Source organism: Chironomus tepperi, unplaced genomic scaffold (genome assembly GCF_022539635.2).
Source record: "Chironomus tepperi strain 1889 unplaced genomic scaffold, CSIRO-AGI_Ctep_v1 contig_88, whole genome shotgun sequence".
NCBI classification, from domain to species: domain Eukaryota; kingdom Metazoa; phylum Arthropoda; class Insecta; order Diptera; family Chironomidae; genus Chironomus; species Chironomus tepperi.
In genome coordinates this window covers 400,165-419,612 of record NW_027226210.1, presented here as the reverse complement: position 1 = coordinate 419,612, position 19,448 = coordinate 400,165, and positions in this window count along the sequence as shown.

The window sequence follows — 19,448 nt, the reverse complement described above, 5'->3', positions numbered from 1 at the left end:
AGTTTAAAGAAAGGAGAGGAAATAGGAGAGGATGTGAAATATTCAGTCGAAAATTGAGGACTTTTTGGATAGCTTTGTCATTCAAGGTTGTTGCTGCTGTGAGACTTGATTGGGAATTTAAGACTTTTCTGGAGTTTTGTGCGTCAATGTGCTGAATGTTGATCTTATGTCTGTCTATTCTCAATTGTCTTATATCAGAGCTTAAAGTCGACTTGGATTTAGAAAGAAAATGTTGACCGACTTCATATAAAATAGGAATCAACTCTTACACTTCATGTAGGAGTGTAGCTTGTTGTTGTTGTTGTTGTTATGATTAACGTATTCACATGAGGATGTATTCATTAATGTTCGATCCTCATTATATGTATAATTCTAATTATTGTATATTAACACATCTCCATGCCAACATATTAAAGTTGAATACCATTGGTAACAATAAATCAGCATCAATTGTTAGAACTGAGTGTAAATAATCCTCAATTTAATCACAATTATACTCAACTTAGCCTCATTTAGTGATACCACTGAGTTGAATTTAACTCTTAGCTGTCAAAATGTGGTAAATACAAACATCATGGTGTTGTCGGTGTACCTATATGTCATTTTGATCGGGATCGGGATATCCCGGGAAATCCCGAAAATTTCAATCCCGATCCCGAAAGTTTATCGGGACCGAAATTTCGAGAAAGCCATAGTCATGGCCTGAGTTGACAAGACTTTAAAATGGAGACGCCTTTTTGGAGTCCGAACTGCTAAAGTCCTGCCAACCTTGCTCATAGTCTAGTAACAAATATATCACATTTTTCAGGCATTAGAATCCCAAACTTACTCACTTACTTACTGGAACTATGCTCCGACTTGGAGCCTAGATTATTACAAAAGGCCTTCCATCTGACTCTGTTACTGGCTGTATCACAAAGCTTGTACAAATTCTCAGTTTTGGCCTCTAACTGGCATTCCTTCTTTAACGCCTTACGCCGTTAGAATTCCAAAGGACACAAGTTACGTCAATGAATCCGTATGAAATCTGTGCTGTCGTTGTTTAGATTCCAAATTGAGTCCTGTGTCGTTCGGGGTTAATTGAGTGAAAAATATAATACAAATGGTGTAATGTCCAGCACCAAACCGGTGTGACTCTAGACCGGGTCTGATTATGTGATATCCAGAGACACTCACGCCAGCCTAGATCCAGCATTTGCATCATTTCAAAGCATTTTGCCTTCCGGAACCCTTATTGGAGATTGAAGACACCTCTACCTCCATTCATACCTGAAAATTTTCCATTACAAAAATCCATCCTTCTCCAAAAATCCCCAAAAAATTTTTGTCACTTAAAGCTCTTCTCTATTGAGTCTCATCATGCGTAAATCCATTCATGCGTGAATCCGATTGTCTTCCTTAATTTTTCCTCCCTTTCTTATTATTCTCATTCCTTCTACGAAGTAACTCTCTCGAGGGGTTAAAACAAGCATATAGATTGCTTTTATATATTTGATATTTTACTCTACATTGCTGTTGATGTGTACATGAATAGATTTATTGAAAGAAAACAGCAATAATACTATAAAGCTTGTTTATTTTGAGTGAATTTCATTACCACTTTGTTATCATATTTTCTACATCTTTGCGTATGCTGTATATTGTTCTACTCTTTGATATTCCTTTGAGGAATTTTTTAAGTATTTTTGAAATGATATCTAAAATTGGCAATGACTGAAATAATTAAATAATGTTTATAAGTTGTAATCAAGTTTAAATCATATACTCGATATAACATGTCTAAGAATTAATAACATAAAGTTTCCAGACAAATATGTTATATATGATGATATTAAGGAATGCTTTATCAACTTCTTTGATGTAAAATTTCATTTTATTTTTATTGAGTTTGTCTGGAAATTTTTATGGCTTTTGTCATATATATTTAAGTAAAATTGCATGGTTAGTGATGCCTTGAGTTGTATAGGAAGGAATATTCACAATGTGCTGTATGGAAATGATGAAAAATCCAACGCTTGGCTAACGTGACTCTGACTTGAGGATGGAATAAGTGAAATTCAGGTTCAAGTCAGATGCATATTGGCCTAGAAATAGCAAAATATCGGGTCACTTTTGGAAAAAAATCGGGACACTTCTAATTTTGTCACTATTGGGGTTCTTTTGGACTAATTTGAGTCTTAATATTCAAAGAACTAGTTAAGTTAGGTTAGAAACTTGCAAAAAAGAAACTTGCTGTATGGAGTTTTCGAATTCTTGAAAAATTGGGACATTTTGACCCTTTGTCGGGACACAGTAGCAAGGCTGAAAAGTACAGCAGCATTCCGGCAAAAATACAGCAGATGGCCGCCCTACCTAGAAGCAGGATTTTTTGACTATTCTGCGTTAAGCGCCTCTCGAGTAGTCAGCTTGGATGAGACCAGAGACATATCCGAGAAGTCCTCACTAGTGGACAAAATTCTTCAACTTACTGAAAATTGCTACATATCCACGCTTCTGCTTAAGTCTGATTCTACACCACTGTCCATATCCACCAAGACTCATTCCTTAATCATTTGATTAATTGCTAAATCCAACCATTCATGACTAAATTTCTTAATTGTCGTCACCAATTTGATCCCATCTTACAAAGTGTATAAAAAAATCAAATTTGATGGAGACAGTTCAGCGAACTTTCAATCTTGTCATTTGTCTAATGTCATGAAAAGAGAGAAAAATTTACCACAAAAAAAACACATGCTTTCTTGAACATTATGTAGCTATGACGAAAATCTTCAAAACAACAAGAAAAGTTTTTTGAGCCGAGAAAATAAAAAAAATTGAAAGGAAAATTCAGCAAGAAAAGCTCATTCGAGTGGCAAAAGGTTTTATTCAATAAAAATTGTTTTCTTTTTTTATTATAAAAATTCATGCAATTAATGTGCTTTCAATGGGAAGGTATTGGATGGGAAATAAGTCAAATTAGCTCATCATATTCGAATGATCAATTATTGAGGCTTAATTTGTGCTTGTGAATTAAAGTTCAATTTTGGAGAATTATTTGCAACATTGAAGCTTTTTGAGGAATTGATGCTTTTGATTTCAGTCAGGGTCACTTTAGTTTGGTCCCGAATTTTGGAACGACTAAATGATTTGTGTTACTCAGGAACAGTTTTAATCCTTGATACCAACAGTTCAAAGCCTTCATAGCTCAAAGAATTCATAAAGAAATGAACGCGTTACCATTAAATCCCATCAAGCTTCGCATCGAAAACCACTCAAAATTTAAGATGATAAAGTTTAAATACAAAGTATGTATACCAGCTGGATGTTGAATAAAAAAAAAGAATCAAAGTGAGGATTTAATAGGAAAGATAAAAGATAAAAGAACATTACCAATAATGGATATTAAAACATTTTCAATTTCCTCCTTCCAGCTACAATTTTCATCTTCCTTCTTATCATTCTCATGACTGTGTATCTACTTCGATTATAGATAAAAAAAAGAGACAATAAGCATAATTTTCCTCACTTGGATGTGCCATTATATTGTATAAAAAATGGACTTCATAAATATTAAAGCTTCTTGCTGTCTTCCTACTTGTAGGACAAACTCTAATAATAATATCATCAAATCTCCTTCAATCTTCATCCACATACAGCTTCTATATTGCAGGAAGACGAGGAAAACAAATGGAATATTGGAAAAGAAATAAGAAGAAGCAGCACAAAACTTTCGTCGACATCTCTTCAACCCCTTTTCAAACTGAAGAAAGCAATTTCAAAAAAATAAAAATTTCCTAAATGATCCGAAGAGAATTCATTTTTTTTGTGTGTTTGTGCTGCTTCCTTCTTTTGTCTTTTTTTTATTTGCTTTTTAGCATATTTTTTGGGACTTGCTTTTTATGCCTTTTATTTGAGGACATTTGAAGTTGAATTGTCTTGTTGTTCAGTGTCTTGTTGTCAGCATATGGCTTATTTATTTTGGTTTGATTGTGCTTTGAATAATTGGCTGAAGCAGGCAGGCTGAGAGCTTTGAGCTTTCTTCTTGACTAATGTATATTGTCTCAGACAATTTGAATTGCTTTTGTGGATATGGAATTGAATTTAAGGATTCATAACTTGGTTATCAATTGCCTGATCAGTAAAAGAAGTCCAATTCATTTTTTAGCAATAATAACTACTAGGGTTCGGCCTAGTACCTAATTCCTGCTGTTTTGGACTAAGTGTGTCCAAGGCTGCATGGATCTCGAGGTAGACCAAAGAGCTCATGGGATTGATGTGTGATCAACGATGCAAAAGTGCTGGGAATTAGAAACTGGCAGAAGTTATCTAAAGACAGATCCAGCTATCGACGAATTATAATTGCGGCAATGGACCCCCGTGCGCCTTCAACAAGGAAGTAAAGTAAGCAAGGCTGCAAGCCTTGTTTTCTGTCTTAAGAATTCTATGTCCAGATTCTCTTCCTACTACCTCAATGCGCTCCATACTCCCTTTAACCAATCAATCCCTGACTTCTTTACAAGATATCCTCTTTATTCCGTGAAACTCATTTCCATCCCTTATGGAGCATGAAGGAGTTGCTTTTGTATTTTCTATGCTTTGATTGTTATGTGTTGTTATTTTCATGGATGAATGAAGAGAATATGGAGAAGTAAAAAAAGAAAATTCAATCGTCTGAGCACCAAATTGAGGCTGAACAAAAAAAAATTCATCGATTGCGTAAATATTTCAGCACTGATTTTACACTTACTGCGTTAAATTTCCATCCATTCTTTTATTTCGTCGATCTGTATCGAATTGATTTCTCGTAAAAAAGAAAGTAGAAACAATTTGTAGAGCCATGAACTGAATTGCTGATTCAAGTTACAGCCATGTCGTATTTTTTTCTTATGCTTATTGCTTCTAAATTTAACTTATCGGATGTCCTTGAAGAGAATTTGAGATAATTGTTGAGAATTTATATGACGCGTATGTTATGCGTTGATAGAGACATTGTAGCATTTGGTATTGGTGATTGGCAGCCAGTGATAAAGCTTCAGACTTCAACTTCTGAGCTTCAGACTCCAAATTAAGAGCTTCAGACGCTAACTAAGAGAGACTATGCATTGCAGTTGATCTGTATGACTCTAGTTAGTAAGTAAGTATGCTATACGTTGTAAGGTTGTTGATAGAGACAGTGTATCTTTTGGAAAAGGACAGCAAGAGATAGAGCCAACCTCAGACATCAGCTAAGAGATACCATGGAACTCAGCTGATCTATGTGAAGTTAAATGGATTTATATTGGAAATTCTGCATCAGGCATCATTTTATAGCTGCTTATACATCCCGAGATGACAAAAATACGTTAGAACTAGTTATCAACTAGACATTAACTTGCCATCAACTAGTTTTAATGTATTTAAGTCTACTCAGGCATTAATGAGGCTTATTATCAGTTGGACATTTACTCAAGTGTCTGATGGCTCAATATTAGGGAGTTTCGTGACCATAGACGTCATAAATGAACGACTGCACTTTATACAGTTTCACAGTCTGTGAATCCTTTGATTATGTCATTATAGTCACACTATTCACACATATTCATCAATATACGCATTCATACCTATATCATAACAATCTCGTCTCACTATTCATCCATTTGTTTCATTTCAACATCCATTCACGACATTCTGAAGAATATAATCAGAGTGCTTCATTGTGTTTCATTTCTCGTGCATAATACACCATTTCTGATTCTTCAAATGCGTTTTTCATCACGCTTCGGTTCACAAAGTACGCATTCATCAAACATTTTTTTAATTATGATATCTTTATAGCATCACTTATGCACTTGTAATTCCTTCACATCGTTATACATCTTTCAATAGAATGAGAATTACTTTAGAGTTCACTAAACTCGAAGAAGCAGCAAAATCATGTAAAGCTCGAGTTGTGAGTGCGTCATTGAATGAAACAGCAAAAGACAAAAAGTGCTCCTTAAGCAGAAAAAAAAGATGTGTGTATGTACGTGTAGGAGAATTGAAAATGAGGATCCTTTAATAATGAGGAAAAAATGATGTTAAGCCTTTCATCTCTAGCAGTGTCATTATTTGTAACTTTTTGTTTCTGTTTAAAGAATGGAAAAAAAAATTGAAGATTGAAGAAGATTAATTTTGATTGATGCTTTGAGCGCAGTTACATGGTGAGGAGTGATGATTATCATGAGTTATGGTTTATTCGAATTTCATATTTAAATCAGCTTTGAAGGATAGGCAGGGGTGGCTCAGTAGTATAGAGATTTATAATCGAATTCGTAGTTTCCAAGGTAAGCATCAGCGTCTAGGACATTATTTCATGTGCCAAACCGTTTCCTGCCTCCATCATATTTAGGAATGAACGACTGTCCCCAACAAACAATGAGTTTAGACACCTAGATTAGGCTACTAATGAGTACTCAGTCCAAATAATTGTAATAAGTGAATGACACCTTAAGATGATATTCGAGATTATTATCCTTAATTAATCTACACACTTGTTCATATTTCATTGACATTGCAAATTTCAAGGACCTAATTTGCATATCCCCAATCCAGACAAAATGACACTCAAAAGTAAATCCTTATTAAATTCAAACTTATAATATGAAAAAATCTCTCAGTGTATAATAATTGTTGTGTTCCATTTCCATTCATCCTTTTTTGTCTTCTATTCATTCATTCTTTTTTCTCTTCCTCATCTTATAAAATGAAGTGTCACGACATCGTTGGATTAAATGCTACGCATTTCAACAGAAGAAAATGAGAGGAAAATTGATAAAAAAAGGAAGGAGAAGAACTTGAGGAATGATACGTATGCATACCTAGCACATACAACATAGATGTAAAGTACATAATATTATGAATATGCGGCATGTTCAAGTGTCGAGGGTTGAATGTGAGAGCACCCATTCAACTCTTCTTTTAACAGCGTAAAGCATGGATAAAGAATTGCGCGTATTCTTATTAAAAAAAATAAAAGAATGTGGAGTGAAGCATATGTCTACGGAACGTTTGCAAATTACTATATGCTTGAAATACTTTTCTTTTCTTTTTTGCTCCTCAAGTGAAAATTAGAAAAAAAGGGGAGATGATTCAAGTGCTCGTTGTATATCGTTTGCTATAATAACGCATTTATTATGTTGTTATGAAATTATAAAGGGAGAAATATAGCTGTAAATTGAATTGATGGAATGTTTAAAATTTATTAAATTTTTTTGCAGGATTTTGCAGGTTTGTAGCTATTTTTTGATGCAGAATGAGAGGTTCTTGGTGTCTGGCAACCTGTGACGGCTGTTTTGGTCCATTTTCATTGTGGAAATTGAAGTTAAGCTCATCCTGCTTTTCGGGATGCTCAAACTAAATACTCAATACTCTTCATTAGAGCTTGAAGTCGACTGTAGAGAGTTCAGTGGATTAAAAGGACGTCTTGTCGACTATAATGAGGTCTGGTCAACAGTAAAGAGGTCTAGTTAATTATAATGAGGTCTAGTCGATTATAAGGAGGTCTAGTCGGCTATAGAGAGGTCTAGTAGACAGTTAGAAGGTCTAATCGACTTTAAGGAGGTCTAGTCGACCATAAGGATGTATATAAGGAGGTCTGGTCGACTATAAGAAGGTCAAGTTGACTGTAAGGAGGTCTAGTCGACTATAAGAAGGTCTAGTCGATTATTAGGAAATCTAGTCGACCATTAGGAGGTCTAGACTCTCTTCCCAGACAAAATCGTCTCCTTCTTACAAATCGAACTTAATAAGTGAACAATCCTTACAGACAAATCAATCAGCCATCCCTATCATGTCACTTCTTCTTCCACAAAATCTCCTATTTAAATCCTTTTTAAATTCATTCATTTTTAAAGCTCCTATAAGAATGATAGAATATGTATAATAAATTCAAAGATTTCCAGCAAAAAAAGCTTCAAATTTCTCAAGAGACATTTAGTAAAAAAATCTCATTTTAAGTAGCTAGACAGATAAATGATCAAGCAGCAAAATTGAATTTCTTCATTTCGAAAGCAAAAGAGAAAAAATTTAATCAAAAAAAGGAATCGACACTTGAATGCCGTTGAACCTCTTTATGCGCGTTAAGTGGAGCGTATTTACGTGTTCATCCTCTAACGCGAATCCCTTTATCCTTCTTCTTATTTTTGTATGTTAAATCAGCACAGTATCAACACCTATAATAAATATGCTAGGATTTAAAATATGCAATTTGTATTACTTTACATATTGTTGATGTTATATTCAATTTAAATCACTTTTTGTGCTCAAAATGATGATGATGATGACGATGACAAGACATTAAAATGAATATAAAAATGGAAAATAATGTTTGATAATCAGCATAAGAAATAGAATTGTTTTTAACCTTCCATGAATAAAATTTTTGTTTACTGTATTTTGATGCTTGAGAAGTTGTTATGATTGTTAAAAAGGTTTTCATTTTTTTTATATTTATTTTCTCATTTTGAATATAAAATTAAATTTTTTTTATTGAGAATTTATGGCAATGTCAACAATTTAGGATGAGTATATCAGATATTTGAATTGATAATTTTATTTAGAATGCGACCTTGATTTTTTTGGATTTTCAATATAAGTGAAGTTGTGATTTGGAAGAATTTTGGAATTGATTTGAGAAGTAATTTCAATAAAGTGGGTATGAGTATCTAGTTATCTAGCCAGAGATGAATTCATTGTCAAACATCACTCACCCTCACATGGACCCTCCTCATATCCCATATCTCTAGCACAGAACCCAACCCCCACCCCTCTTATGCCCCTCCTTACATAATTCTGGTTACGCACCTTTGTCTAGTTCATCGATTTTACCGGTAGTTTAAAAAAATAAACTATAAATTAAACTATTATTGAAACACCTGATTTTCAGTAATTTTTTCCCAACAGGCTTCGACCCTGTTATGTATACTTTCTTCCTTGGCTGGAGCGTACGAGGGCCCATTGCCGCGAGTAGGGAATGTCTGGAGACAGCTCTATCCTTCGACACCTTCTAAAATTCTTCTGTTTCCTCGCGATCTTTTGCCATCAACAAAATCAGAAGTAGTTACCTTAAGGACTGAAGCGTCACTTGGCCTGCCAATCTCAAGCACCTGTTATGAATAGTGTTGCTATTAAAGTAAGGCTTTCTGGTTGATATTGTTTTGATCAATATGGAGATTAATTCAGAATTTGGTTATACATCACGAAGATTTCTAATATGGAGTCGCTCATTTTTCACGTAACACACTTAAAGGAAGAGTAAGGGAGTCAAGATTTTGTTACGGAAGTGTAGGTCTGTATTAAAATTTCATCAATTGTATGGCAATACCTTATGAATCATCATTTTTTCATAATCATGAAAACACGTCGGAATCTACCCAAAACTTTAAATTCATCAATTATATTCCAGATGTCAATAAACCCTGCCTCTTTAACACTCTCATTAATTTCATATCTTCATAACTCATCTTCAATATATTGATTAAATTTACAAATCAATACCATCCAAAAAAAGTGCAATATCATATCTCAATTAGTAATAAGCAATAATAAATGCTGATCTCACATTTTCATCCACAAACAAAACAAAACAGTCGGGAAATGAAGCAAAAAAGGGGAGAAATGTGACGAAAAATATTTTCTTCCTTTTCCTGTTCATTTCCTTCAAAACTTTACGCACTCACATAAATTTATATATTATTATTTTCGCTTTCTTTTCCATCTTCAAGTATGTAAAATGATAAGAGTATGAAACATAAAGGAACGACGACGAAGAAAGTAGGAGTCGACTCACATAAAATACACATTTCTTTCATTCCGATTCTTTTGGATTGTAGCTTGATATTACAAAGCAATAAATTCTACAAGCCATTGAAATGTGTGTAGCTCCCATTTTTTTCCTTTTTATTTCATTCCCTTTACTTTACTTTGCTTCCATGCCTTGATACTCTTCATCTTTATTGTGTTAAAGCACAATTGCGTGTATGTGCTTTTTTGTACACAACAATATAACAAAAATATGTGTGTATGCTGTACACATCACATCATCTGTTCGTTCTTATTGTTGCATCATCAAGTAGGATGAAGGCATGGAACAATATATACACAGAGAATAAATGAAGGATAGTAAGAAGTAGAAAAGAATACATATAAAATTCTAGGGGAGGAATTGCTTTAAATATGTTTACTTAAATTAGAATATTAAGGAATATTTGAATGAATTGGATTTTATTGGATCTACTGACGTCATAATATGGCTTGGGATGGCTGCTGGTGTCCTGAATTGCAATGTGTCTACACTATGAATTCTAGGAAATGAGACTTAATCATGCTTGAATTTCAGTCTGGGAAATAAAAGCAAATCTTACTTTATAGCTTACATACTTACTTTGCTAGTCTTGCAGATCAACTGTGATTCATGGCCTCCCTCAGATGACGTCTAAAGCTGGCTCTATCGTTGGTTTTCGTCTGCCAATTGCCAATACCAAATGCAATACTGTCTCTTTCGACAGTTTCCTTCCAGGAGTTCTTTGGTCTTTGTGTAATTCCTGATTTCCTTACTTACTTGCATCGCTAGCCATTCAGATCAATTGCGATACATGGCCTTTTTTAAATGCCTCCTGAAGCTGGCTCTATCACTGATTACCACTTGTCAATTTCCAATAGTATTGCAAATTGATTTTATAGGCTTTGTAGATCTCGAGTTAATCACTAGAGTCCTTAATATCCCAAACTGGCAGAAGGTTCCGAAGGATTGAATTGTTTTTAGACATTTCCTAAGCGCATCAATGGGTCTTCGTGCGACACAGCCAAAAAAGTAAGTAAGCATAGATTTCGTGTGGATAAAAATACATCAAAACTAGTTAAAGGTAGGTTAATGTCCAGCTACTGAATAGTTTTAACGGTTTTTTCACTTCCCGTGGATGATTTTTGATCCATCAAATTATGATGTTACTTGATTGTCATTTGTATCAAGCTCATAGTCTTCTACTTTGAATGATAAGCTTCCCCGAGTGATACATCATGTCGATGACGTTGTAAACACATCCATCATGACGTCTTGACGGCCATGAAGATCAAATCGATATTTCGTACAGACGTCATGATGAATCCATTTAGAATGTCAGCGTCATGATGTTTCGTTGTTGATTTTGAGCCTCTAGATTAGTAATATTCAACCTGTATACCGTGGTTCACTAGTGCACCATAGAATTTATTTTGTAGAGCTTGTTCCACTGCTCTAGATCAATATTCTGAATGACTTCATGACTATGGAATAACGCAACCACATCATCTCATTCAACAAGCCACTCATATACCATCCATTGAAACTGTCAAAGAATCTCTAAAGTGAATTTCATCTCCAAAACAGTCAAAATAAAGCAGAACAAAATTTTTCATGCACGCAAGTTCAACAATAAAGTCTCAAAAAGAAATTCTTCTGTGTCCTCCACCTCCTTCCTCCTCACTCATTTATTCTTATTCTTGTTAAAGCAAAGCAAAGAGTACATTCAATGCCAGTCATCTACATATCAGCTTTCTCCCTTTTTTTATTTTATTATACAAAAATGAGTCTCATATTTTTCCGGTTTCAAAAAAATGCTCAATGGATGTGGATGTGTTGTACTTCTGTAAATTATGCGAAGTGAATTGCACTTTTTTGTACGGAATTCAGTACATGAGCATACTTACGAATATTTTATATATTTTTTCCTTTTGTTTTTGTGCAGGATGGAAATAAAAAAAGAGCATTTTGCAATAAATTGATGAATGGGGGTTCATTATGTGGGCGTATGTTTCTGAGTTGTATTCTTGAGTACACTTGAAGACTTATTTTGTTGTTGTTGCTTTATTTCATACAGTATGTACACATCTGCAAATGAGTGCATTTCTATTCATATTATTTTTTGTATTTTTTTGAAACATACTTTTTGGTTCTTGTTTATTTTTGGCTAATAAATAATGAATGAGGGGAGGAAGTGCAGGTCGATTTGTATTGTTTGTTGATTCTTTTGCAAGATGGGGTCGAAATGAAAATGGTTTGATATGTTATGGTGAGGGTTACTTGAGTAGTATTTTTATAATTTAGGGAATTGGTTGAATAACACCAATTATTCGACCTAAGAACTCTTGGATGGAAGCTGTCGACAGAGACAATATTGCAGTATTGCATTTGATATTGGTAATTGGCAGACGGAAGCCAGCGATAGAGCCAATTTTAGGCGTCATCTGAAGGAAGCCATGGATCACAATTGATCATTCCTACAAGCAAAGTAAGAAAGTAAGGTTGCATAGCACAAGTTGGTTAATCGATCCATAATTCGGCACCAGGTTGACATGACTCTGACTTCGTGATGGATTTTCATTTATTTCAGTCTAGTAGTGATCATTCTGACCAGTTTGTCTAGTTTGTTGTACTCTATTGACTGCACTACTCTATCCTGGCCTTGGACACAAAGAACTCTTAAAAAGGAAGATCTTGATCACTAAAGCACCATTATGTCGTCAAGTTGATGTCAAAAAGTGTCAAAATAATACTAAGATGGCACAATGATGTCTAATGGTCCATTTTGACGGTCGAATGGTCCATTTTGAGGATGAATAATGAGATTAGCAAAGCGAGCCACCCTGACTCAGCATGCTCATATTATACACTAGGTTCGTCTTATTCCTTGCAAGCAGGACTAACAACCAGATCATATACTAGCTACTCCACGCTCTTAACATTCATCAAAACTAGAACATGCCAATTAAAAGTTCCATATTAAATATTGAAGAACATTTTAATTTAATTACTTTCAAGTCTCTCAACTAACTCAAAGTTAAATAAATGTTCAGATTTCTCAAATTTACATACATCTTCGTCTGAATGCATTTAAACCACTTTATAAATCCATTTCAAAAAACCATTGTACATATTCATTTTCTCAACAGCATCGAAACTACATCTTCCTATAAATCAAAAGATACAGTATAAAAAGGATTCGCTGAAAGCTATTGAGATCCATTAAAACATTCACTTTTTTTTTCGACAAAATAAAACCATCAAAAAACTTTTCAATCAGCCTTAAAACATATTCAGTTGAAGTATCGATGCTGGGATTTTACATATTGGATTGATTATTTTACATCGAGTTTCAATCAAACTTTGTAAAGATGTTCAATATAATCAATAATCGTTGAAAATTTTTTAGTATGATGCGGGGAGATAGAAGAGATTTATCAGTTAGAGCAATATGTGATCAAAACTTCCTCTTCATCTATCAATGCGATGGTTCGTTGTTATTGTTTGTTAGTTCGATGGCTCAATGGGGAAGTTTAGTGCATTGGAAATTGACAATTTTGAAGGATTGACAGTGGAAGATTTAAAGTTTTGAAATTAACAATTTTAACTTTCGAAATTGAAATTTTTAACTTTCGAAATTTAAATTTTTATTTTTCGAAATTCAACTTTCAAAATTTGCAATTTTAACTTTTGAAATTGACAATTTTAACATTCAAAATTAATAATTTTAACATTCAAAATTGAGAATTTTAACTTTCAAAATTGACAATTTTAACTTTCGAAATTGAAAATTTTAACTTTCGAAATTGAAAATTTTAACTTTCGAAATTAACAATTTCAACTTTCGAAATTAACAGTTTCAACTTTCGAAATTAACAATTTCAACTTTCGAAATTGACGATTTTAACTTTCGAAATGAACAATTTCAACTTTCGAAATTGATAATTTTAACTTTAAAAGCTAAATTCGTAATTCAAAACATAATCAAATATTTCAGATTTCGAAAATAAATCTTTCAAATTTTCAAAATTCAAAATTTCAACTTTCGAAATCGAAATTTTGACTTTTCGAAATTGAAAATTAGAATTTATTCAGCTTGATTGATTCCATCTCACCACTCATAACTCCCCTAAAATCAGCACATCTTATGCATTTTATGAAAATTGCTGCATTTGATGATAAAAGTTATATGCCATGCATTATAAATTTTCTCCTTCAAATCCAACAGCTAAGCTTTCATTCTGCAAAAAAACTTTGATATTTGATGAGCAGCATTTGCTTATAAATTTATCAAATTTCTCCCTTCCCTTAACTGTCATACCATCATCCATGGTATACAGCATCACTTTGATTTAAAGTTGAATATTACTACTGCTACTGATGTTGCAGCTTATTGGTTACGCTGACGATGTTTCATAAAAAATGGTAATAATGAATGCATAACAAGCACTTTTATAGCATCCAAGTTCGCCTCTTTGTTGAGTAAATTTATTATCATGGATGTAATATGCAATTCATTATGCATTGATTCTGGAAGAGCTGAACATATAGAAATTAATAATATTTTTTTTTGTGTGCCATAATCAACGACATCAGTGTACGACAAATGCAGATATTTATAGAACATGGCATCGCTATTTTTTATATCCTTTATTACTATTTTTTTTTATGCTGGGTAACATAATTCAGCTCAACATTGTGATATAATTTACAACACATATGCATGCACACAACAAAAAACAGAAAGAACTTTCGCTGTCTTTTTTGTTCACATGACAATGCTCACTAAAAAATTTGTGAAATGTGAATGTGAATGGATATGATGAAAGCGAAAGAAATGGGGGATTACATAAAAATTATGTTAAAACAAAAAAAACTTCCGTGAGGTTTTATGAGCTAGGAATGAATTTAAGTTAAGGATTTTCACACTTGACTGATTCAATTATGAGATTGAGTGGATAGAGTGTGTAGTGGTATGGTTCATTACTGGATATAAGGTTAATTGCTATATAATAAGTTACTTACTTACTTACTTCGCTGGCTGTACAGATCAATTGTGATACATGGATTCTCTCAGATGACGTCCAATACTGGCTCTATTGCTGGTTATTGCTTGCTAATTTCCGATTCCAAGTACTATACTGTTTCTATCGACAACTTCCATCTATCGACAGCTTCCTTCTATCGACAGCTTCCTTCTATCGACAGCTTCCAGATTCCAAGAATTCTTAGGATTTATATGATAAGTTACTTTCCTGATAAGTTGTGAGTCAAAGTAGCTTGGTGGCAGAATGGTTTACTGTTTCGGTACCAAATTTATGCAATATCGATCTAGCGATCATGGGTTAAAGACTCGGCAGGAGAAAGGTTTCAATTGTCTATCTTTTAATCATATTCAGTGCACATGCGTACAGCCATCATTTGCAGGTTACAGACAGGAATGTCATCAAAAAAGTGGTTCTGATCCCACTATAAACTGAAGGTCTACTGAGTGCAGAGGTCTGGCTCATCCTCACATGATACAATAGGTTACTAGCATCAATCCTTTTAATTTTGCTTCATTAGAGCACAACTTTGGTATCCTTATATGTCACAATTGAAGATAGAACTAGCAGTGGCAAGAATCTTCTGATATACTGCATATAATCCAGATCGCTTAGGTCTAATGAACTCAAAGCTCATTATAAAGTCACAACCTATTAAAGTGACTGGAATCCTCGGACATACTGCATATAAATCTAGCCCAATAAGGACCAATGAACCCAAAGCTCGTTATAAAGTCGCAACTAATTAAAGTGACTAGAATCCTTGTATTGAATGCATATAATACAGTCGACTTAGATCCAATGAACTAAAAGCTCGTTATCAAGTCACAACCTATTAAAATACAACATTAAAGTTCTTATTTATGTCTACAAGCCATAAATAAATGGCGGATATAGAGTATTAATTATAAAGCATCCAGAATAAAACTAAATATAGCATTGTCATTGTTGTATAAAAAATCCTATAGTTAAAACTTTGTGGTTTATTCGACGCAAACTAGCAAAATAAAAGCTCAGATTCTCTCATTAAAGCGCCTCAAGGAAGCTCATGACTATCCACAATTAACTACCATTTCCTTTTTTTTTTGATTCTTTGTTTTTATATTTAAAATTCCGCCGTTTTGTCAATTGTGCTTTCGTTCAGCAAAGCACAAAAGCACAAGATATATTTATGGATGTAATAATGATATGGGAATCACATTAATTAATTTTAATGGGCTGACTCGTTACGCATTTAGATAATAAGCCATTAATCATCTGCTGTTCTATTCTCTCTTTTTATTTCCATTTTCAAGCTACAATAAAGGCAGTAAAATTATGTACGGCAACGAATTGGATGAGGAAGAAGTGAAGGAACAGAATTATTTACATACATCGTCATTCCTTCTTGTTATTCCTATATGAATTCATATTCATCATCGTTATGTGAATTCGATTGTGAGATGGAAATGAATGATAATAATTATATCACAAAAAAACATTCTAAATATGATGATTAAGTGAAAACATGTTGTGGAACAAATGGAAATATAGGAATGGAATCCACAATTGAATGTTCAAGACGAGGTTATTATGATTGGTTGGGGAGAATCGAGATGCTTACTAACAAAGAATGTCAGCAGAAAATAAAAGTGAAGGCTTTTGCGGATTGTGTGTTTGAGACGGAGAGTTGGCATTTTTTTGTGTGTGTGTTTTTGAGGTTTTTATTCAGTGTGTAGGTTGACGTTGATTGGAATTTGGCTGGTTGTCACTTTTTTTGGGGGGTTGTGAGGATGTTGTGGAGCATAAATTGAGAGGTAGGCTTGTTGAGTGACAATCTTGCACTTTTCTTTGGAAATGATCATATTTACTTACTTCGCTGGCCATACAGATCCAGTGTGATCCATGGCCTCCCTCAGTCAGCTCCTGAAGGTCGGCTCTTGAAGCTGGCTACCGCTTGCCAATTACCAATTCCAAGTGTGACACTATCCCTATCGACAGCTTCTTTCCACGAATTCTTTGGCATACCGCACGTCAAATTGTCAATAGGCAGCTAATGAGAAAGCCAGTTTCAGGTACTTTCTAGACAGAGACGTATCCATGGTATAATGGGACTGTTTTGGAGTCACCTACTGCTCCTAATTTGCCAAAAATTCTCTATTTTGTTGAAGTTACTCTAAAATTCTCCTCAAATTATTCGAAGACCACTATTGGTCAGAACAACCTTCAAAGTGTCGGTTCCTGGTGTCCTTTTGGTTCATTCTTCCAAAATTCTTGTCTACTTATCAACAAGATTGCTTGGCATTTGGTATCTGTAATTGGCCAGCTGTAGGAGACGTCTTAGGGAAGTCATGGATTTAAATTAATCAGCACATCCACCAAAGTGATAGTTCTTCTGTCATTTCTGTTAAATAAATGCTTAGTTACCCTCTTAACGTTTCCATCCTTCCAAAACACTTGTCCAGCTATCAACTAAATGCGACAAAAATGCGTTCCAACCCCAACACAACCCCAAAAATTCCACACCAATTCCTACATTGTTCTTCATATTTGCCTTTGTTCCATCAATAAATAAGACTCATTGATTCCTCTGAGGCATGCCTTAAAGATTCTACAACAGCAAACATTAATCAGAGTTCAACAGAGCCAATTCAGATATATTTTAAATCCAATTATATTCTCCCTTATTTCCTCGTCTAATTAAAATCCACAAAAAAACTTTTTCACATCCTAAATATTCCCATATACCCTGAAAAATCGTCTAATCATTCTGTTGCCAATAAATTTTCCCCAAATCAATGAAGAGAATTTAATCTGATAAAAAAAGTTTTTTGTGTGTGCTTCCCATACTTTTATCAATGACATAGAGCCAACACCCTCCTCATTCAGGAACAAAAAAAAAAAAATCAAATTCCAATCATCCATCCTTATTGTTTTTTGTGTGCCAACATATCCAACTCGACTAACAGTCCAATTTACATTCACAATTACAGTATACCTCCCATATGTATATCTCCTCGTATCACATAAACAAAAATTATTTTTTTCCGACCATCATCATCATGATAATGGAATTGCTTCTCTCTCATTATTGATCTGATATGTATATCATGTCACAGACAAATGTAGAATGATGGTTAATACAATGGTTCTGTTGATATAAAGTATAGAGAATAAAATTTGTCGTCATTAGGAATGATCGTCATCATGAAATAACAGAAAAATATAATTTTTTTGGTTGCAGTTCTAGTTGGAGGAAGTTTGGGAGGTTTTGGAGTGTATTGTTATTAATTAGTATTAGATAGTTTGCTTACTTACATATTTCCCTGGCCTAACAGATGGATTGTGGTTCATGGTCTGAATTTGAGTCTTGTTTTACCTGGTTAAGATTGATTCATGGCGACATGATGCGGCAAATCGCATTCTTCAACTTAAAAATAAATTCAGGTCAGCAGTTATTGTTCAGCTAGGGCAGTTTCGCATCTTGTTAAAAACACAACGTCTAAGCTATGCATTTGTGAATAGTTATGCTCCTCAGGGTCTAATTTGAGTCAAAACAATGCTAAAATTCAATGCAAATTCAATTTCAAATGCTTAAGAATCCAAATATTACAAGAAAATAATGTGTGACATAGGGACAACGTCATGCCGGCTATTTGTTAATTATATAGAAAATATGACTAAACTCCAATGTGACTCTGGTCTAGTTTGAAGAATAATAATGATAAAAAAGGCTTATGGCGGCAAAAAAACCCCAAACAGGACAACGAGTTCGCTAAGGTATCGATTTGTTAAGACGCGAAGTTACCAAAGACGGCTCTGTAGCGGCTGATTTTGACTAAATTTTATGCCGAAAATGCGATTTTCCACATTATGCCGATCCGGGACTGGTAGTAACTATATAAGCTGGGTGCAATACATATGATCGAAAGAATTGTGCCCAAGCATCTGACTCCTGACTCATGTGAACTATATTGATCAGTTATAATCCATATGTTCACTAACAGGAACTATCCAGACGTTTATTAATTATTTATAAATTAATGCAAATTTTATTAATTAATTTCAACTAAAATCAAGCAGTATAGACTCTTAATTATCATCATAAGCTGGTCATAATCCTCCTTAATTAACAAATTCCAATTTCTTTTATTCCCAAAAATATCAAATGAGTCTAGTCTTAAAAAATCTCCAGAAATAAAGTTTCTAAAGGAATCAACAATTTTAATTCCAATTTATATTCGTCTATCCTATCTTATTCGCCAAACTTAGACTGTATTTGGCTATAATATCAACTAATATAACATGCTTCATATGAAGCTGTAGCTCAACGGCAATTTTATTATAATACACGCTCTTAACAAATTAAAAGTCATTATACTGCCTCATGCCATTGAATATGCCACTAAATCAGAGCCTTAATATTCCATTTTCTCTCACTCATCCTCCCATCATCTAATCGTTACACATCTCCATGCATACTATGTACTTCTTTTTCCTTACAAATGGTTATGTTGTTGTTCATGATACATGTTATAAAATCGTGTATTTGACGATAAATGTACTGTAAAGGAAGAAAAAAAAATATTATTATTATCAGAATGAGGAAGTTTGTTTTCCTTTCTTGGAGAGGAATTAGGGAGAGT